The sequence below is a fragment of the Oratosquilla oratoria genome, chromosome 12, assembly GCF_046742065.1.
Source record: "Oratosquilla oratoria isolate Oo_2021 chromosome 12, ASM4674206v1, whole genome shotgun sequence".
NCBI classification, from domain to species: domain Eukaryota; kingdom Metazoa; phylum Arthropoda; class Malacostraca; order Stomatopoda; family Squillidae; genus Oratosquilla; species Oratosquilla oratoria.
The window spans coordinates 6,759,160-6,773,706 of NC_134788.1; the positions used below are offsets into that span (position 1 = coordinate 6,759,160).

The 14,547-nt window shown below is 38.2% G+C and overlaps 1 protein-coding gene across 8 annotated transcripts in view; it reads left to right on the forward strand.

Annotated features, from left to right (window-relative positions):
- Nucleotides 1–8,119: 8,119 nt before the first annotated feature.
- The window catches only part of LOC143030932 (beta-1,4-galactosyltransferase 1-like), an 86,154-nt gene continuing 79,726 nt past the window's right edge, over nt 8,120–14,547 (forward strand). For 2 of the 8 annotated variants that reach the window (XM_076194203.1, XM_076194206.1), the window contains exons 1-2: nt 8,275–8,438; nt 8,739–8,872. The gene's annotated coding sequence lies outside the window, so the exon portion shown is untranslated. Of the gene's footprint in view, nt 8,143–8,245; nt 8,439–8,494; nt 8,517–8,617; nt 8,873–8,920; nt 9,068–14,547 lie in introns of those variants that run through there. The other 6 variants (XM_076194211.1, XM_076194204.1, XM_076194210.1 and 3 more) reach the window with 6 other exon arrangements.

A 14,547-nucleotide genomic window follows, 5' to 3' on the forward strand; every position in this document is an offset into this window, starting at 1 on the left:
CCCGGGAAGGTGCACTGACCAGCTTCCAGGACATCTTCAAGAAGGCAGAGGGGCTCCTCCAGGAGATCGGTTCATCACACGGCACCATTCCTGTACCTCGAGTTTGCAAGCGCCAAACGCAGCGAGCGAATTTACCCTTCCAGACAGCTGAGGAGTATTACCGAAGATCTGTATATGTCCCATTCCTCGACCATGTATTGACTGGGCTGCAGACCCGGTTCGGGAATGATACTATTCCTGTTGGCTTCAAGATCAAAAATCTGCTCAGCAGCGCTGACGGAGATGTTGCTGCTGTACTGGAAGCGGCAAAGGTTTATGAGGCTGACATCGAGACCTTGAGCCTTGTGAAGGCGGAAGCAGAGCGCTGGTATTCAACAACAATGAAGTTCGAATCCATTGGAGATGCCCTGGCCCACGCCCAGACCCGAATGTATCCGAACCTGGCCAAGCTCCTCCGAGTTTTGATCACGCTCCCAGTCTCGAACGCAGAGGCCGAGCGTTCATTTTCAACCCTGAAGCGACTGAAGACCTACCTAAGGAATACTATGGGTCAAGATCGCCTCAACGGCCTGGCGCTACTCGGCGTTCACAATGAAATCAATATTGAAATAGACAGTGTAATCAATATATTTGCCCCCCAAAAAACAAGAGGTTGATATTCGTGTGAGATCCCATGAACAATGCTGTGTGTTATTAATGTAATTTAGATACTTTTATTAACAGGTTTAGAAGTTCATACACGTTTTTGTTTGTATTTCTGTTTTTAAAGCTACTTTTATTTTTTATTACTTCCATGAGTCCATGTGCACTTACACTACACACGGATCCTGCAATAATTTCTCTCTATGCGAGAGTACACGCGTGCCAGTGCCTTATCACTGACTAGCACAAGCGTGTAACGATATAAAATTAATATACATTCTATTATATATGTCTAAAATACAGAAAAATCTGAAAAACATTATTAAGTTAAGTATATCTCAGACTTCTGATACATCAGACTACTCAGAGGAAGGAATTCAGGTTAGCCCCCCCCCCCCCAATTTTTTTTTATCCTGGATCCACCACTGATGTAAGAATATACATTGCTTTACCCTTGCTCTCCAACAAACAGTAACCGATGGATATAGACGTATCACTGAACGGCACTCTTTTGACGTAAATCTACTCGAACAGGTCTGGAGCCATGCTGAAAAAAGGATTACAAAGGAGGAGCATGCCGACAGACCTTTTGGTCCATAACTAGGTCGGATGAGGAATATATATATATATATATATATATGTATATATATACATATATATATATATATATATATATATATATACATTTATGTATATGTATATATATGGATATACATACATATATATATATATATATATATACATATATATATATATATATATATATATATATAACAAACAGGTAAATAGTAAATAATAATAAATTGACAGATAACTAATGATAAATGAAAATCAAGCAAATAACAATAAACAATCAGACAAATAATAACAAACAAACAAACATCTTGAAGCTGCTAGTTTCTCCAGAACTGTATTATCATTCTCTGAACAAAATTTTGGTCATCATACAACAATAATCTCTCTGTGCCTTCCTTTGCTGATGTTGCTGCTGCCTACTTTCCATCTATGACAAGCTCATCTAATGTTGCTGGATCTTTTGACATGTTTCGTTTTCTTTCTCGTCTGAATGCTTTCTTACAAACTTCTTCGTCCGGGACGCGTGTTTTGACATTTTCGTCACGTTAGATACAACCCTGGAGATTGTCTGCACATGGTTAGACTCCTATCTCAGCCAGTCACTTCATTTATGCAATGGCCTTGTCTACTTTCACTGCTGAATCATCTGATTACAAGGATTACAAAGGCGGAGCATGCCGACAGGAGACCTTTTGGTCCATAACTAGGTCGGATGCAAAAAAAATATAACAATGATAAACAAATGAAAATAATGATAATATAAGTAACAATAAATAAAATAAATGAATTGGTAAAGTTAAATAATAGATAAATAGGTAGATAGTAAATAATAAATGAACAGATGAATAATAATGAATAATAATCAAGCAAATAGTAATAAACATGCAAATAGCAACAAACAAATAAACAAATAATATAAAATAAATGGCAGGCATTACAGCATCTTGCTTAGGTGTTTATCTAAACGAATCTTAAAGCTTCGAACTGAACTACATTGCACTCCCTCTGCAGGAAGTTTATTCCATTCATTAACTATACGGTTGGCGAAGTTGTTTCTACCCACGTCCAAATTAAATCTATTTCCTGACAGTTTGAGACCATTATTCCTTGTCTGATTCTCATTCAGTGAGAAAATTTTGTCATTTTTGATGTTGTCAATTCCCTTTAAAATCTTACAGAGCTGTATCAAGTCATCTCTGAGTCTGCGCATTTTTAGGGAAAATAGATTCATATGTCGATTTTCGTATGATTTATTTTTGATATGTGAAACCGGTTTCGTTGCTCGCCGTTGAACTTTTTCCAATCTGCCAATGTCTTTAATGAGATTCGGCGACCAAACGGAAACAGCATATTCCAAATGTGGATGAACTAATTAAAATTATTTATATAGCTTGTTAATGATACAACCCTAGAGATTATCTGCACATGGTTACAGACTCCTATCTCAGCCAATCTCTTCATATCTGCTTTAGCCTTGTCTATTTTCACTACTGAATCATCTGATCACAAGGATTATAAGGCAGAGCATGCCGACAGGAGACCTTTTGGTCCATAATTAGGTCGGATGCAATATATATATATATATATATATATATATATATATATATATATATATATATATATACATATATATATACACATATATATATAATATAGTGATAGATAAACAAATAAAAATAATAATATAAATAACAATATATAAAATAAATAAATAGGTAGATAGTAAATGATAATAAATGGACAGATAGATAATAGTAAACAATAATAAAATAAACAATAATAAACAGAAAAATGATAAACAAATGAATAATATAAGATAAATGACAGGCATTACAGCATCTTAGGTGTTTATCTAAACGGATCTTAAAGCTTTGAACCGAACTACATTGCACTGCCTCTGGGTAGATCTCAGTCACCACACACTCTCGACATTTCTCTATACGGTTCTTTACATAAATTGATATAGGCCTACTATGTATTTTACTAAGTATTTTCAAGTTCAGAGATATCTTGGAATTTCAGTAATAATGGCCATTTCCATTTTCATTAACTGATATATATATATACTTTTTTATATATTGATTTCTGATTTTGAGCTGTGATATCCATAAGTCATATAAGTCTAATATAAAGTTATAACATTATCCATATCGCACATTAATAATTATTATGAAATTAATAAAATGTGGGAAGTTGCCCTGCATGTGGGAAAATGACAATGTTGGAAAATGAATGTGTGAAAATGTGATGTGGGAAACTGTCCGTATACTTCACAAAGGATATGTCCCCTGACAAACATATAAAGAAATTTATCGGCGAAACCTATAACTTGCGGATATCAATAAAATCGGCTTTTACTTGGACGAAGAAATGGTAAAGAAAATACTAGTCACACTGATAAGACCGAAATTGGAGTACGCTGCGACACTATGGACACCCAGCACAAAAAAAAAAAAAAAAAAAAAAGTTGGGTGTGTGTATGTGCGTGTAAGGTCACAGCATTACCCATATATCGGTCATATATGAGCTCTGAGATCTCTTTCGGGAGGGAAATGACTGTCGATCACGAGTCCAACCCGTAATCCAAGACCATGGTGGATCACACGCACACACACACACACACACACACACACACACACACACACACACACACACACACACACACACACACACACACACACACACACACACACACACACAATAATGTCATTTAATCATAGTTAGACCCATCCTTGACTATGCGGTACAGCTTTGGTCTCCGTCCTACAGAATGGACATCAATTCACTAGAATCAGTACAGAGAAGAATGACCAAAATGATACAAGGCCTCGGAAATTTGCCTTACGAAGAGAGGCTTAGGCACCTAAACTTACACTCTCTGGAAAGACGCAGAGTGCGGGGTGATCTAATAGAAGTGTTCAAGTGGATCAAAGGCTATAACAAGGGTGATGCAAACAAGGTCATCATAATAAAACAACAGGGCAGGACTCGCAGTAATGGGTATAAACTGGACAAATTTAGATTTAAGAAGGAAATAGGCAAGAATTGGTTTACAAATAGGGTGGTCGATGAATGGAATAAACTTAGTAACCATGTAGTAAGCGCTGAAACTATCAGTTGTTTTAAAAAACGATTAGACAACTTTATGAATGGGGATGACAGGTGGTGATGGATACGGAGCTGCCTAGTGTAGGCCTTATGGTCTTTTGCAGTCTCCTTTATTTCTTATGTTCTTATGTTCTTATGTTCTCACTGCCGTAGGGTGGTGTCTGGCTGTCTCGACAGAGACTGCAGCAAATCCGAGGTGAATACACACACACACACACACACACACACACACACACACACACACACACACACACACACACACACACACATGTGAACGTGTACACATATAAGTACACACGATGATATCTCCCATTCCCGTAAAATAAAACTATATAAATACACACACACACAAAAAAATCTTAAGAATTCGGTGGCGCAATTGGCTGAGAGTCTGACATACAATGGTAAGATATTGGCGGTACCTGGTTCGCATCCTATTCAGGATGATTTTTTTTTTCAGTCTCGCTGTGTTTCGAGTCGTTACTCCAACTCTCGTGGGCGGGGAGTTGGAGATATGTGTGCGTGTAAGTTCATAGATCGGACATACGAGCTCTGAGCTCTCTTTCGGGAGGGAAATAGCTGTCGATCACGAGTCCAATACGTGATCCAAAAGACCAAGATGAATCACACACACATGTGAACATGTACACATATAAGCACACACGACGATATATCCCCTTTTCATAAAACACACACACACACACACACACACACACACACACACACACACACACACACACACACACACACACACACACACACACACACACACACACACACACACACACACACACTATAATTTAATAAGAACAATCAAAGTTGCATTTACATACCTGGATGAAGAAATGGTGAAGGAAATTCTAATCACCCTGATAAGACCAAGATTGGAATATGCAGCAACGATATGATCACCAAGTGCAAAAAATGCATAAAAAAAACTTGAAAGAATACAAAGAGCAATTACAAAATTGGCACCAACACTCTCAAAACTATCATATGAAGAGAGACTAGCAAAACTTGAACTACAGACACTAAAGCAAAGAAGAGAGAGAGGAGATTTGATAGCTATTTACAGAATCATGAAAGGCATAGAAATTACTGATAGAGAGAATCTGATAAAATGGGATGATAGAAATACAAGAGGACATGGAAAGAAAATAAAAAAAAAGACAGCTATAGAAGAGACCTGAAAAAGAACAGGTTTCCTCACAGAGTAATAGACAGTTGGAACAAGTTAGATGAGAAAGTGGTGTGTGCAAAAACAATACATGAATTTAAAAATAGTTTAGATAAAAATGAGATACGAAAACGGGACACACGAGCATAGCTCCCCTTCCCGTAAAATACAACTAGGTAAATACACACACACACTGATAATAGCAATGAGCTAGAGAGAGAGAGATAACAGGGGGGGGGGATATAATAATTCCAGTCTTCCTTAGCGTTTCACAGTTTTCTTCGGTGTTTCACAGAGAGAAAACGGAAACATCCAAATGACGTCAGAAGCTGCGCAGAACTGCTCAAGCGGTCAAACCTGGTATATTTAGATTTTGGTAGAAATGATCCCATCCCGATAAGTGACATCGAGTGTAGTGAGAATTTTGAAGACTTTGTAAGTGTTATCAAAGATTTAGTTAATCTTAGCATTGAAAAAAATACTTTTCCATTCTCTGAGAAAAGAGCGATTGTGCCGATAGTGAAGGGTAGTCTTGATAGCCAATCCTTAAATTCCTACCGGCCCGTCTCAAATCTGACATTCCTGTCAAAAATGATTGAAAATGTTATCCTCGAGCAACTGAACACTCACCTTGAATTAGTACATGCTCTTCCTGAGAGTCAATCCGCCTACCGTGAACTACATTCTACGGAAACAGCGCTGTGTTCGGTAGTAAATGATATGCAAATGTTAATGGATGAAGGAAAATGTGGTGTATTGATTCTACTTGATCTTAGTGCTGCTTTTGATACAGTGGTGCATTCTATATTATTGCAAGACTGTAGGAACATAGGTATAGAGGGGAGGACACTGAGGTACTTCGAAAGTTTCCTTGAGAACAGAACATATCAAGTACAAGTTGGTGAATCGCTTTCAAGCCCAAAGGAACTAGTGAGAGGGGTTCCGCAGGGAAGTGTCCTCGGTCCAATTTTGTTTTGCATATATACTAGAGGGCTCTCTGATCTACTGAATAGACACGGGGTCAGTTTTAAATTATTTGCGGATGATACACAATTCTATATGGCAGTTAACAATGTGCATAGCATAGAGACAGTGCTGAATGACTTAATGTATGACAGAAACTGGATGAAACTCAAACAACTAAAACTTGATGAAAACAAGACAGAGTGCCTGATAGTTGGGAAAGAAATTGATTTGGTAAGGCTAAACATTCCAAGGTTGCACATAAATGGTGTCTCGATGACTGTGGGAGACAATTTAAGAATCTGGGAGTGATCATAGACAGAAATGTAAATCTCGCGAGTCAGGTGCATCATGTGGTTAGAGTGGCTAGTTATCACATGAGAAACATAACCTTTGTAAGGAAATATCTGGATAAAGAAACTGTCAAAATGCTTGTTCATAACTACGTGATAAGTAGGCTTGATTATTGCAACTCGCTGTATTATGGACTGCCTAACCACTTATTGAGGAAATTACAATTAGTTATGAACAGAGCTGCGAGGATGATAGTGGGTTTAAAGAGGCGTGAGAGAATAACTCCCGTACTGATAAGCTTACACTTGTTGCCTATTAAGGCGAGGATAATTTATAAAATATGCACGCTAGTATATCAAGTGATTGAATTTGGAAAACCAGTCTACCTCAAAGGATTGCTTAGTGACTTCAGTACAGCTTCCAACTTGACGTTAAGGCATAATGTTCAATTGAACAGGCCAAATGAGCCAAGATTCAACACCGAAATGGGTTGTAAAGCCTTTGTGAATAATGCTCCAAGGTTATATGATAAATTACCCGAACGCGTAAGGATATCCGAGAACTACATAACTTTCAAGAAGCAACTCAAGGCATATTTGTTCACTGAGCGCTATGACACGTTTTCAGCTGAGCAGAGCGTCATGCAAGACGGAGCTCACAGCTCAGCATCGAATCGTTACATCAAGTATCAAGTAATGAGAGAGGGACATGACTGCTCAGGTTACCGAAGGGAGTGGATGATTTTAACTAAGATTTCTTAGTTTGGGACGAAATCGTAGAACTTACTGGGGGAAAGTGAGTCAGTTCTCTATTCAGATGTGTATATGCCTTGGGAATGACAGCTGCTGGAACCATAAACAAAGTTTAAACCGAACATGCCAAATTAAAGATAATTATAAGAGCATAGCTTCTTTCATGTGTATAATGCTTATGCAATTTGGGTAAATACACATGCATAAAAAGAACAGATCCCATGGAAACTGGAGCTGCCAACCTTTATTATTTTTTCAGCACCACTGGAGAAGTCCTAATGATATTTGCAGTGAAAATATTGTTGGTTGATTAGTATACCCACAATCATGTTCGCAGAGTACTTGCGAGCTTGATTGAATGAATTACTTTATTATTCATTTTGCTGTTCTTTGAATTAAAATAAGGTGACCATATGTTGTATGGGATTTCTTTTACTCTGCACGATGTTGAAATTACTGTATTCGTGATTGTAGTCCTTTATGATATGCTCTTCATGCAGATACTGTATTCATCATTCATGTTACACTCGTAGTTATGGTTTTGCGACATTCGTATATATCTTCACTAACGGCGATATTCACGAAAACAAACGAATTGCACACTCATCAGAATTTTAATGTCGAAACTAAGTATTACACATTTATCATAGCTGTTCAGGTGTGGTTGATAGTTCTAGCCTACATGTATGGGTCTTTACGCAAAAGGGGGTGTTTGTCATGTAATTCACGAATGTCAAATTGGAGAGCCAATAGGAATTGTTGATGGAACGTCATTCTGACCAACCATGAACTCCTCTTCTCCTGCCGTTATACATATGACCAACAATTGAGTATTAGCTATACCTGTGTGGTGTGATGCTAACTGAATTATAATGGTTAATGCCACATTGCTGAAAGGATGGCATCTTAAATAAAGATATGTCGTGGTAAGATAAGGTGTCTCTGAATTGGATCAGCTGTGTTGGTGTAATTTTGAGCTCCATAACTTCTTGAAAAAAGAGAAAGTTGTGTCGTCTGCTTGTTTGTTTAGATATTCGTCATAGTATTATACTAATTCATATTTACGTTTAATAATGTGTCATTAAATAAAATTAAATTGTCATGTGCTATACGTGATATTGTACTTCACAACAAAACAATGACTCAATAGGTTTAGAAGTACAAGTATTCCAGGGCGAAGTTCTGAGTTCTCCAACGTAATACGCTCATGCATTTGTGTGTTTCAGGTGTGATGAGTATTGTTAGTATTGTATACATTATGAAGAAAACTAAAGTGCGCTAATGTCTATGTGAATGATCGCGTCAGATAAAGGTTCAAAGGAAAGGATGTACAAGAAAATTCTTGCAAGAGAGACCTGAGGTGGGTAGTGGGTACCTCAAGGCCATTAATGTTTGTCTTCAAGAAATACAACCGTCAACATGAAAACTAAATCGGAGAACGTAGGAAGAAGTCAAACGCTGTGCTAAATAACAGGACAGTGACATATAAATTTTACCCATGGACTTTGAGCCCAGGACAAGTCCCAAAAAATCCAGCAGTTTTATATAACCTAGAGTGAGGGAGTGTCACAATATTGTTATAATTCTTAGAAACTTACAAGTGATAGTTATTTGATTATTGAAAAATTAATAGTAGAAACATTCTCGGTGGCAGACAACATAGTATCTAAAAAATATGTCCATATATTGTTCACCCAGATGTGGTGTCTGGAATATGTCATGTAAACATTGAGAAGTGGAAAACAGATTGAGGGGGGGGATCAGAATCGGGGAGTAACATAGTGGTTATATGTATCCCTCCTGCCCCCAGATTATATCCTGTAATAGAACTTTCACTTCCCGCATGCATCCGTCATACTTCCCAACCACCTGCTACCCAGAGACAGATGCTGTCACTTGTTTTTCTATATGATTATATTATTTTTAAAGGGGGAAAGGCTTCTTCACCCCTTCTAGTCTTGATGAGGCAATTTCTAACCTAGTCAGGTAAAGTGGTAAATTTTTAGAAGTGCACACCTATGTGATATAGCAATAGAAAAATATTAATTTTGTAAATTGTAATACATCAATGTAATATATGTTATTCTTGGCAGGAATTAATAATAGAAAAGGTTGTTAAAAGCTATAAACAAACAAATGTGGCCACTTTGGTTGCTTGAGATGCCATCTTTGTTTTGGTAGAGGCGGAGGCTGAAGAAATTAAAGTATGGTAAATTTCTCTGTTCTAACGTAACCTATCTAACCTGTATTTAGTAATGCTGTACCTGCAATTCTAGAGGTCATTAGGGTTGTCGTCTCCTACCTCCAAATCTGTCAAAACAAAGATGGCGTCTAAAGGAGTTGAAGTGACTTCGTTGTTTTCTGTATAGGTTTTAGCACTGTTTTCTGATAATGATTTCTGCCAAGAAAAATATTAATTACATTGATGCATTATGATTTACAAAATTGATATTTAATTTTCTAATGCCATACTGCATAGGTGTGCACTTCTAAAAAATAAATGTCGGTAAACCTAATCTAGTCAGGGAATCTTTCCCTTTGATTCTTTAAAATACACAATGTTTTAGCATTTGACATACCCTGTCCTAGCATTTCGTTATTATTCAATAGTAGTAATGCTTCTCATGTAAAAACTGGGTGAAATGCAAGAATGATGGTGCTTTAAACATATGGTAATTCTATAATTGGTTTGTTATTTTTTCTGTGCATTATGTATAAAGCTAGTTAGGCATCTTGAGTAGTATTATCCCTATTTTTATTTAAATCGGGATGGCTCGGAATAAGGTTTGATTGAATAATTTCAGAACTGGAGAGAGCAGTATTTAAATTTTAATGGTGGTCATGCAGAATCAGTATCTCTATTGAAAGAAATGGTAAAATTTTGGAAATTTTAGTCAACAATTGTTAGAATGTAGCCTAATCTACTAGTATTATGTAACATAGTGTGAAATAATGTTTTGTAGTGTGATATATCTTAACCCATTAAACTCCGATGACAAGATTCTTGTCTCATTTGGTCAAATAAAACAAAAAATCATAAAACACCAAAATGTTTGATCAAACACCAGAAAAATATGACGTCAGTCCTCGCTTCGCTCGCGAGCGAAGCGAGGACTGACGTCATGTTTTTCTGGTGTTTGATCAAACATTTTGGTGTTTTATGATTTTTTGTTTTATTTGTACAAATGACAAGAATCTTGTCATCAGAGTTTAATGGGTTAATGTAAGGGAGGAGAATACTAATCACAACAGCACTTGATATTACTCTGTGAATGACAGAAACAAAAGCAAAGTGTTTCTTAACCACAAAGTGTCCCTGCAACTTCTTATGCTGTACATGACATTCAGAACAGCCTGCCTTGTTTTCATACTCTTGCACATCTCGTCACCTTACTTTTACCCATGTTCACTTTCTCCTCTAGCATACCTTTCCAAACTCTCACTAACTGCCTTAGGTCCAGGGAAAAAAATACTTTTTTTTTTCCAGAGCTATTTTTATTTCTTTTTAAATATCACCAGAGCCATTTTTTTTAATTACCAGAGACATTTTTGATACTTCCAGAGCCATGTTTTTGCAGGTTCGATTTCCTTCAAACTATTGGAAGGCTAACTCATTAGTCATTACTCATGTGCATGAAAAATTACTTTTTTTTTTTAACAAATCAGTCTTTAATTTTGGGGGGAGGGGGATGGGTGAAACTGATCGGCAGACACAGCGCCTTTGTTTCCACTGGCAGTGGTTGGGGGTGGAAATGCACGACAAGCCTTGCAATACACCATTAGAGTACCATCACTGCCCTGATCCACTTCAAGCCAATCTAGGTTCCACGAGCGTATAGTAGATTCATGCTTTACTGGTTTTCGTTTTCCTTGGCCCTTGCCCGTAGAGTTTGAATTAGGCTTTGCTGGTCCAGAAGTGGTTTCTGCCGTCAAAACACTCTCCCTCAATTCTGAAAAGACTAAATCTTAGGGCAAACCATCTTCACTCATCTTCACTTGCTTCACTAGAAATTGCTCCATGATGTACGATCATCGAAAGTTTGGCATGGACGTGACGTACAAACGTATACCTAGCTACTGTAAACCTACTTTCAATTACTAACCAAACATTTGATTCTATTTTGTTCTCATAAATACGCGAACGAGGTTATAAATGGGATTTCCCAGTTTCCCTCCTAGGCCTTGAGTGAGTTTGCATATGTACAGTGTGAAAATCCATGTGAACAAGTTGTATAGACATGGTAAAGGAAACATGGACTGGAGGTGAAGCTTTTATTCCTGACGTTTCGTCTAACGACTTTCTCAAAGGAATGAGCATACTAGATACATACAGAGTTTATAAACACGCCTTACGGCTCAAGGGGGTGTGCGAGCGTATAACGCTGTGTTCTGATTGGCCCGCTGAGACAGCCAATCACAAAGCGCTATATTTGCTGAGGATTTGGCCCAGGTGAAGCTCCCAGCCTTATTGATGATATTCTGTATGTATTTAGTATGCTCATTCCTTTGAGAAAGTCGTTAGACAAAACGTCAGGAATAAAAGCTTCACCTCCAGTCCATGTTTCCTTTACCGTGTCTATACAATATGTACAGTGTATGTATGCATGTGGTGATGTGGTATTGGATATGGTGCATTGTACATTTAGTCAGCACATTGATTGGGCAGCTAGCTGCATGCAACCAATGAACTTCCCTGCATACAGGTACCATGCAATTCGCAACTAGTGACATTATGTAGCACGATAGTCGTGTAGAGTCTAGTCAACATGTACTATAGTATACGCGCGCATGTAGCTGATATGAAGCTAGGCGAGGTAAGCCATTGAACTCTAGCAGCTATAACGCCTAAGCATACATACGTACATCAACAAATTAATGTTGATTGATGTGTTGCGTTTATGATATCGATTTATAATGCAATGATTGATCACGGGTAAGTTGTGTTTGCTCTGATCCTTTCATCAATGGTTATGGGATTCAGGGATTGCCAAATGATGGATAATGCATGAAAAACATTGAATCTTGCCGCGGGAGCGATTTTTTTGTGGGGGATCGCTCCCGCTATTGGATTTGCGAGAGCGGCATTGGAACTTTCCTGAGCGAAATCGCTTGTCGCTCCTGTGTATTTTTTTCGCTGCTTAGGCCCTTCTCTTACCTAACCATAAGTGCAGTGCCATCAGCAAACAACAACTGGGTCACCTCCCACTTTCCTCCACTCTCACTAACCATCAGTAATCCTCTACCCATAATTTCTCACATTTACTTTCTATATCACCCCATCCATGTATGCATTGAACAATCATGGTGACATTACACAAGTCTGGCGCAGGCCCGCCTTCACCTCAAAACGCTCACTGTCATCATTTCCAACCCGAACTCAAATTCTGCACTCGCATAAAAACTGGTCAAGGTAAACACCCCAGAAATCTGGTTTCTATTGGGTTTCTATCAGTGCAGAGGCAGACAAGAAACCTCCAAGAAATCTCGCAATCCTTATTGATTGGCACAGAACCCATAGAATTAACAAATATTAAGTATAATTTACTGTGGTGGAATTTTGTTGAATTATTCTGACCAGAAAATATTTTTGAGATGTTTGAAATTATGCAAGTGCATTTTGGGTTCCTCACCTGTTTTGTATACTGGTAAGACTCATTCGAGTGGTGGCAGCAGTTCTATCCCCCACATTATTTAATCTATACATGCATGACTTACCCACGCCAGACACCTCAGAAATACAAATCTCTTCCTACGCAGACGACATAACAATCACATGCACACATCGTAACACAGACAAAGCTGCAGAAATAATCCAGCCTTACCTTGACACACTCAACACATGGTTCATCACAAACAGACTCAAAATAGCTCCAACCAAATCTACAGCAACACTTCTCACCAACTGGACAAAAGAACACAAATACATACCTCATCTCTACATCAACAACACACTAATACCACACACAAACACACCGAAAATTCTTGGTGTAACATACGATACATCCATGTCTTTCAAACAACACCTCACAAACATAAAAAACAAATGCACACCTAGACTTAATGCACTTAAGTCAATCACAGGAACAACATTTGGACAAAACAAAGAAACTAATATAACAATATACAAACAATGCATACGCTCAGTGATGAATTATGCGAGTCCTGCATGGGCTCCTAATCTCAGTGAGACACACCACAACACCCTTCAAATCATACAAAACAAAGCCCTAAAAACAATTACAGGCTGCACAAATACATCACCTACAGACCATTTACACCATGAAACAAAAGTCCTCAAAGTCAAGGACCACCTCGACATGAGAGGCACACAAACACTTGCTGCAGCCACCACAAACACATCACACCCGCTACACTACATAGCGGAACACCCACACACACCAAGAAACATTAAAACTACACCCAAAGACCTTTATTACGCACAGATACTCTCTTCTCTTCCTCCACAACCACCAAATACCAGCCTCCGGAAACATATTCATAATCATATCACTCACCGCTCCATTAACACACTGAAAGACAACACACTGCTGCATGCCAGACCCCCTGATATCCACCCTTCTGAATCCTCTCTCCCACGAAAGGACAGAGTCCACTTGGCCAGACTGCGATGCGGTCACCACCCAGCACTTCTAAGCTACCAGAAGAGGCTGGACGACCGTGTTGTGAACAGCTGCCCAGGATGTAACACTTCACCCCATACCATACAACACATAATGGAAGACTGCATTATACACAATCATGCACGCAAACAACACAACATACACTCTATAAAGGATTTGTGGGAAAACCCAGTTTCGGCTGTGGCCTTCCTTGGGGAGACGGGACTGCTCGGACAGACAGTCTAGGGAACGACAACAACAACAACAACTTATGTGTACCATATTGATGCACTTATAGGCACATTTAGACCTACTTTTGGGCATATGAACTGAATAATTTCAAATATGTGGAAGCAGCTAAATAAAAATAGCACCTGGAAAGAACCAATAGACCTAGGCTACATAAACATGGTAA